Source organism: Osmerus mordax, chromosome 4 (assembly GCF_038355195.1).
Source record: "Osmerus mordax isolate fOsmMor3 chromosome 4, fOsmMor3.pri, whole genome shotgun sequence".
NCBI lineage: Eukaryota > Metazoa > Chordata > Actinopteri > Osmeriformes > Osmeridae > Osmerus > Osmerus mordax.
The window spans coordinates 10,459,939-10,468,750 of NC_090053.1; positions in this window are offsets into that span (position 1 = coordinate 10,459,939).

Below are 8,812 nucleotides of genomic sequence, written 5' to 3' on the forward strand. Positions count from 1 at the left end.
AAGGCTTTTTCAGCTCATCGCTCTTTGTAATCACTCTCTTCTGTTTGTGCTCCATGTCCTGAAATTGGTATTGTCCCTGCCCCATCGTTACTGTTATTACTGTCATCATCATCATCATCATCATCATCATCATCATTTGACAATTGTTACTCTTTCTTTGGGACGTCTTCCTCCTCTTTATCCATTTCATCCCCTTCTCTCTCTGTCTATGTGTCGTTATCTCTCTCTCTTCATCCTCCCCTCATTCGCTGAAGCCCTGTCATTATGGTGTCCTGTTCGGTAGCTGTTCCTTTTATTTCACTTTCTTCTTTCCTTAGGCTGTGTGTGTGTGTGGGTGTGGTTGTGTGGTTGTCTTTCAAACTGGGGACACGCAGTCAACGTTGTGTATAGTAGCTGCAGCTGTTCAGAAATCTATGCCATCTTTGGTGGCAGCAGGGTCTATTTTTCTTCATGTCGCTCTTCTTAGGTCTCTCCATTTCCTCCAACATTCCTTTGATTCTCATGATTTGATTACCTAGTGCAATGCTGTACAGCCTTTATACATATGCATACAGACACACAAGCACGCGCATACACACACACACACACCACATTTACAGTGAGAAATATTCCGGATTGGATTCATTAGTGTATCTCCCCAAAGCCCAAATACAGCTCCCATAGGCTATCAGTTACTGGAGTGAATCAGTCGGCCTCTTTTCAACCCCAAAGTAATACATCTGTTTCTCTCTCTCTCTCTCTCTCCCTCTCTCTCTCTCCCTCTCTCTCTCTCTTTCCCTCTCCCTCTCTCTCTCTCCCTCGCTCTGTCTCTTTCTGTCTCCCTTTGGTTTGAGGATATTACACACACTATCACGACCACCAAAGTTTGAGCTTAAAGATTACAGTATTATTGTGTTCCTTCTTATAAACTATATGTAACCTAATGAGACATGACATGTAAAACCTCATACGTTGTATTGCGTTCATCTTCTCATTGCTACAAAGTACTGGCAACTAATTAAATGACCTTATCCTGTGTGTAAGTTGATACTGTATGATTCCATGTGTCAATGAATGATTCACGATTCAGTGAGAAACAGAGGGATGGACGGAAAGATAGAGAGACAGAGTAGAGACCGCTGACATTTGGAAGCTTCTCTGAGTGTCGGGACGTTTGAATTGAGGGGAAATAATTGCGGTCTATCTGAGCAGCTGCCCCCCCTGGGATCTAATGACTCCAACTCCCACGCTGCACCTGTTCCCTTCAGGAACAGAGGGGCTCTGTGTGTGGACAGGTCGCATTACACACACCATCCCTGTTATTTCAACCATTCTTTAATTATAGACCATCATCTGTTGTTGATAGCGGGAAACAAATGTTCATAAGTGTCACTATATCAATAATGTTTATGGCGCTAACCAGTGTGGTGTGACATGCAATATTGCTGTAGATGTTTCTAGGACTTTATGCTTTAGATTTATACCGACGTCGAGGGAGGCTAATGCACAGACCGTTGAAAACAACCTCCCTACTCCACACCATCCGTCCCACCTCTCCTCACCCAGTCCCTCAGTCTCCTCCCTCCTTCTCTGACCGATGAAGCTTCTCTCTTTCTCTCTCGGTCTAATAGTGGCCATCAGTCACCTCTCCGTCTCTGAACCTCGCTACAGCGCGCTTCTCTCCTCTCATCTTTCTCCCACCCTCCCTCCCACTCCCCCCCCCCCCGCCCTCCGTCCTTCCTTCCTCCGTTACTTTATGAGACGTCTTCGAGACTGTGGTGAGTCCATTAGAAATATCTGAGACCACTAGCCTGTGCCAGGGGCTCTCCCACATCCACCTGACACACACACACACACGCATGCACACACAGCACACACACACACATCACACACAAGCAATGTCATCACATCAGTACTACATTACACGCTCTCTCCCAGTTATAATACATGTAGCCCTGAGATTTCTACCGAGACTGGCATACTTGGCACACGAGCAAGCACAATAAGTGCCCTTGTTTTTTTTCCAAACATTCTTCCACTTTGCTAGAATCAATCAGAAAACTATGTCGAAGTAATGTAGGGGGTTGAAATATGTCTGCTATTGTGAAACGTCAAAGTGGGCTGTATACATCTGTTAATATTTCACCTTTAGTAACCTGGGGTGTTACAAAGAGCTCTTCATATGTATCCCCCCACTAATACTTACCGAGCTTTGTAGGAAGTCTGGGAGTGCAAAGGTTGTTTGATTGAGTGTTGATGTCTCCAGTTTGTTTTACTATGCCATGTCCCAACGCTTGCTGGTCTGGTTTTCAAGCCCTCCTGAAACAGAGAAAATATTTTCATTCATGGTAATGCTGTGTCAATACCCGTCCTTGTTGGACAGCGACATGCCGACGCACAAACACACACACACACGCGTGCGCACATATCTGTGTGGGTGTGTGTGTCTGGAACCCATGCGGTGCTCCCTGAGCAGAGTGAGGTCAGGCGGCAAGGGCCTTTGGCCTGCGCCCCCTAGATCCAGAAGCAGAGAAGCAGTGTCCTGGGCTCCACCCTCCCCCCTTCTCCAGGGCCAGGAGAGGGCAGGCCCGTTTACACAGGTGGCTGTCATATGCGTGCACCAGTGGATCACGTCCAGGAGTGATTGGCAGTGGCAACAAGTTTGCAGTAGATATCATTTCAAGTAATGTCATCATATCAGCCTTATGTTTGTATTATAGTAGCTAGTTGAAAGCCATTACTTTTCATACTAGGGATTGGTATAGCTTCAGGTAGAGTGTTCAACTACAGATCAAGAGGTTGTAAGTTCAAATCCCCTTCTGTTGCTTTGGATAAATGCATCGGCTAAATGAATATATTATATTGATCAATACAATCAATATCTGATGCTTTATTCACCACATAGTCTAACTGAAGCTCCTTTCAGGCTGTTTTACTGAGTCTTCCTCCACCAGCCCTCAATATGAGGTAGGGATATGAGAGGTAGACACACTCTGACTTAAATCCCAGGTGTGTTATGGTTGGCCAAGCCATCTATTTTGAGCCCATATACAGTATATCACAAACGCCCCCCCACAGATCCTGTCACAGCCTCCTCTCCCTCCAGCAGAGCACAAAGCCTTCAGCACCAGAACCGGGGAGGTGTGTGGCTGTGTTATTAGTGTCACACAGCATATCAGCACGTCTACCCCATGCTGCAGACATTGTCCCTTTGAGGGACAATGCGGGGTCTCTCGTCACCATATCGTGACACGGTCCTTCCTGTCTGTGCCTGGGCTTCTCTGGACAGTGGAGGTGGGAGGGAGTGCCAGTAATGAGAAAGCCAGGTTTTCGCTGGGCCCTGTGCAGCACAGTCACAGTCACTGCAGTGGAGGAATGGGGTTCCACGCCTCTGGAGTGATATGTGGAAGTAACCGTCCAGACTCGGCCCGGGATTCACATCCATCACGGTAACCTCGGTGACACACAGGTGTGCCTATCTAGGAATAACTGGCGTGTGTGTGTGCGTGCTTGTTTGTGTGTGTGTGTGGAGCACATCAAAGGTCAACAAGTGGCAGTGAGCGTCCATTCCTCGGTGTATTGTCATCCATCATGCGAGACACAGTGACACGCATTTATTTATGTATGGAATGCTGAGGTCGAGGATAGGGAAGGAGAGCGGATTAGCGGGATCGAAAAAGCAGACCGTTGTTTTTTATGCGGGCAGGAACAGGATGCGGACGTTTCTCTCCTGAGGTGTCTTTATGATCCCTCCGTTCACGGAATGGCCACTGTCAGACATGTGTCACTTCCTAGCTGGTGTGCCTTTGGAGTGGGGTCCTTGGTGGAGATGGTTTGTGAGGAATCCCTGGATCCTGGCTGCTGGGGAAACATGTTTTCTCTGGCGTATGTGTGGAACTCTCTGATAAAAATGTGCAACGGGGCCTAAGTCAATTAAAATGGAGAGAAATGCTGTGGAATGTGTCTTGTGTGCGTGTTGAAGAGTGCCCGCAGTGTTAGTGTGTGTGTGTGTGTGTGTGTGTGGTTTGTGGTTTGAATGGTGGCTTTTAAAATTGAATCAGATTCCTCCCATCCTGTTCCGGGGAAGGACCACCATGTGCTCGGCTACAGGGGAAACGTTCTGGCACTTTCTATCAGTCTCTGTTCTCCTCCACAGTCTTTGAAGTGGCACTGAGGCTATACGAGTTGCCACAAACCAAATACTCGGCTGATTGTCTTTGACTTTTAAAATCCAGAAGTCACTTTTAAACGGACATTAATTACTTCACAGAACTACAAATAAACACCCGCAAGACTATGAAAAAAGAAACTGTTGAAACTGAAATAGTCCTAATTGAAGCCAAATGCTTTAAAGCATGTACCGATCACCATGCTCCAAAGCTCTGGGGTACAGTTGTGCAGTCCCTGTGAGCTATGGTTTCCCTCAGAGTCTTTGTGAGTGGGACAGACTCTACCCGTCTGCCACAAATCTCATTCATGCTCCCTCTCATCGCCTCCTCTTGTCTGGCCCTGTGTCTCCTGCCCTGGCCTGAGGATGAAGGCATGCATGGTGGGGCTCCAGGGTAACCCCGCAGCAACCATTAAACACATTTGAGTCCTTTTCCTGGAGGAGGTCCGGGATGACTACTGTACCCAGAACCCACCTGGTGACAGCAGGGAATTGGCACACAGATGTAATCAAATTATTAAATCAGATGTTTCTATATCAAAGCCCTTTGTCTTCAAATGAACTGCCAGATGCCAGTGTCTGCCTTGGTGATTGTAAGGTTGTTTTAAACAGATTGACAAATGTTTTTGAGATTTTTACCCGCTCGTGCTACCTTAGAACTCCAGTGATTGTTTTGTTTTTTTTCTCAGACTTGGAATTAGTGGACAGATGAAGCCCAGAAGTTTTGCAGGAATTACACCCAGCATCAAAACATTCAGTCTGGCTCCGGGACTAAAACTCTGTTAAAAAGTTGGGTTTGGTCAAGTTCAATTAAAGAAGTTGTTTATGGCAAGAAATTGTCACAAACAATTTCGCCACATAACAATTTCCCAACATAAAACATAGTTTGGTTGATTGTCACCCATTTTTAACATGTTCCAGATTGAATGCTTGAAAATTTTGTGACTCAACTGTTCCAAGTCTGTTGCGAGGTACTGAGGAGTGGAGCTCGTGTTTCAACTGTTGGTGGTGGAATGACTCAAGACAGTTTCAAGCAAGGAAGGAATTCTTTGTTGCTATTAGAGAAGCTTTGGACTGTATTCACAAAGCAAAACGTCTTGCTAATACCCTGGTTTTGACTTAAATTGGATTTCCGCACAGCTTGACACAGTTGCTTTAAATCCTCTGGTAGGTACCTGGTAAGCTCGTCAAGAAGCAGAAAGCCAAGCCCAACTTGAGTAAAAGCCTAAGCAATTAGTCCCAGATTAGTTAGGAGAGCTGCCAAAAGCTTCTCAGCCACACGGCAGATCTGCTGCCTGTCTACTCTCTCCTCTAAACTGACCTTTGCCCTCTGGTTAAAAGGCCCAAGCTCCCTCCCTCTTACCTCAGCGTATGTGCCCTACTTCTCCTTGGTCCGTACTTCACGCCCCTGCGCCCCCCCCAAATCCCCGGGAGTATCCACCACCTTCCTCAGCTCTCCCCTCTTGTTTCACCTCCCCGTCTCTCTCTCTCTCTTTTTTCTCCTTCCACTGTGTGACTTTCGGCTGTCTCTCCCCATCGCACATGCGGTACACGTCTGCATCACGAGCGTGTTGTCCCCGGGGAGAGGTGAGTCCATGTGTGACGTTAGCAGTGTGAACAACATGCAGCCTCCCGCCTGGCACACGCTTTCAACTAGCACCGATCCCCCACGCTGCCCCCTGCCAATCAGAACGCACAAGTCACTCTCTGGTAGATAAATACTTCACAGCTAGTGGCCAAAACCAATTGTGGACTGCCAAGATCCTGACATTAAACAGCACCCCGTCTGTTTATATGTCCACCTCACAGGATTTCAGAGAACCATAAAAGCAGAGTGGGCAGAAGCCAGAGCAGGCTGTAACCATTCCTAGTGCTGTTTCCTTCCTAGTGGAGTGTATTTATGGATGTGGATGGCTATGTATGGGAGATGGGTCAGGAGTGGGTGGTAAGACTAAGGTGTCAAAACTGTATCATTTCCTCCAGTCAGTCAGACATGTTAGCAGTAGGGTTGGACCACCCTAAACAACCCTACACACGCTATGGAGTGTGGACTCAATGATAGGTGACACGGTTTTGACATCTTCCCTTATTTCATTTACTTGAAAGAAGTTGATCTCAGTCATTGAGCGATTACTAATTGGACTGGCTTGTGAGCTATGAATAACAAAAAGAAACAGAAAGAAAACAGACAGAGAAGATAGGGACGAGAGAGAGAGAGAGAGAGAGAGAGAGAGAGAGAGAGAGAGAGAGAGAGCGAGAGAGAGAGAGAGAGAGAGAGAGAGAGAGAGAGAGAGAGAGAGAGAGAGAGAGAGAGAGAGAGAGCGAGAGCATGGGGAGGTGGGGGACGGGGAAGAAGAGAGAGGCTATGCAAGGTCATGGAGACGACGTTGACGGAAAGCAGAGCATTTGAGCACGAGAGATAAGGTAACTCACAGAGCAGGGTATTGATATTTACTGCCAACCCTTCAACACTCAAACACACCAGGCCGCAGTGTTACAGCCAACTCTCCAAACCTCTGTCCTTTCTCCCACCCCAGGCTGGGGCTGTGCCTGTGCATGCTAACTCACAGCCGGCTCAAAGGAGGAGCAGTCCCTCCGAACGAACCTGACCAGACTGCAAGGCATTACTCAAACCAGGATCAACAATATCCCCGGCTTGCACAACTAGATTTGCCAGAAAATCACTTCAACCCCCTCAGTATTGACTCAGTGATGATATAGAGGCCACCGCCAGAGCCCTACTCAGGTCTTTGATGTGTCTTCAGTGTGGAGCTGAGAGGATCATTACCTCAGCATGCAATATGTATTCTGGAACATCCACCGTAGGCTGGAGAGTGCAGGTTTGTGGTTAAACGACAAAATGTATTTTATCACCTTGTTGATGTGATAAATGGGGTCAGAGGTCATTCTCCAGTTGAGTAAGCGTCACCCTCCAGTTGGGTGGTTGTCTGAATTGCAGCGGTCCAGAGGGTGTAGCTGTGGAGGCCCAAAGACCTCTCCCCATCCCTGGAACACTTCTTCACTCCTCCGGGGTCACGCAAGAGGACTGTTATGTGTGAAATACGTGAGCCAAGCCAGGGGTTGCCATGTTCATGGTGTGACCCACCAAAGCTGTGGGAATTTTGATGAGGACCGCAGGGTCAGCATGTTGTCAATAAACGAGAAATGATGGCGCTGAGTTGACTTTTGCATTCGGAATTTGGCGGTGACCCGTCAGAAGAACATTCAGCTGTGACGCTTCAAACCAGACAGCTGTGTGTGTGTATGTGTGTGCGTGTGGCTTACTCATCCCCTCCAGTAGTCCCCCGTGGTCGAGTAGACCCGGGTATCCTCAGGACTGCCTGTGATAAACGACGGCATCCCTGCTCCATTTCACCTTGCCTAAACCTTCCAATGAGAGGGACAACCCTGATCACCAGGTCCCTCAGCGGCTGTGTAGCAGAGGAGAAGAAGAACGCATCACAAGGTTTCGAAAGCAGCGCGTGTGTACGCGTGTACGTGTGTGTCCTGTGTTAACGTGCTCTTCGCTCAGCTGCTTTCCAGATGACTCAAGCCTCGGGCCTCTCCTCCTGATCACGGTGAAGCAGTCAATGGTTACGCCACAATAAATCACGCTGAGCAGAGAAAGTAGAGGCCGGACACTGTTCCCCTTCTTCAGCTTGTGTGATTTTTCGATCACAATGAATTCTGATTGGCTGTGTATGTGTTTGCTCTGAGCGCGTTCCCTCGTCATCGCAGTGGAACCGTTTCAAAGAGGTTGCGACTTTAACGCGAGCATTTATCAACCGCTGTCCTCCATGTGTCGGGTTTTCCATTGACTGTATCGGTCCTTTGTGTGAGTGTCAGGGCGGTCCTGCTCCCTCATCCATGGCTTTGGCGCAGCGGAATGGGAAAACTCCTGATTTTCCATCAGACTGTGTTGCGTCAACTGAACCATGGCGACAGAGGTCTTCTCAGCCACCGGGGGGCAGTCACGCTCTCTGGGTAAAGGCATGCCAGTTATGTCAAGGAACAACACCGTATCAACCTGCACTTCACCGAAGGCAGACTACTGTATCAACATGTCTACATAGACACAGGAACGAAATGTAAGTTGTCTTACACGTATTGTTTTGAAAGTGTGAACGATGTACTGTGGAGGGAGGGCTGCGCCTACACACAAACACACACACACACACACGCATGCACACAGAGACATTTCCCGTGGCAACGTGGGCTCAGTTCAAGTGTTGTCAGGAGAGCACCTAAAAACACACGCACGCAGCTTTGTGTATTCACAGTCATATATCTATCACATCTCTATTGACACACACTCTCGGAGGCCTGCTTCCCCTCTCCCTCTCCACATGTGTATGGGTGTATATGTGTGTGTTTTCCCTTCCCCGAGGAAAACCTTGAGTGAAAATTCCCCCATTAAGAGTCGTCTGAAGCGTGTGAGGTAGTAGAGAGTAAAGCTCACAGGCGTTCCCAGGTGTGACAGAGTCATCTCTACAGGTCAGGGTGAATGCCCAACTGACTCATCCACTGACCCCTGACCTCTGCTCCAGCTCCTCTGGTCCGACCAGGCAATCTGTTGCAACCATGTACTGTCGTGGAAGGCTGCATTGCTGCAACACAGGGCTTCATTGCAAAAACCACAACAGAGGGCTTCAATGCAAAACCATG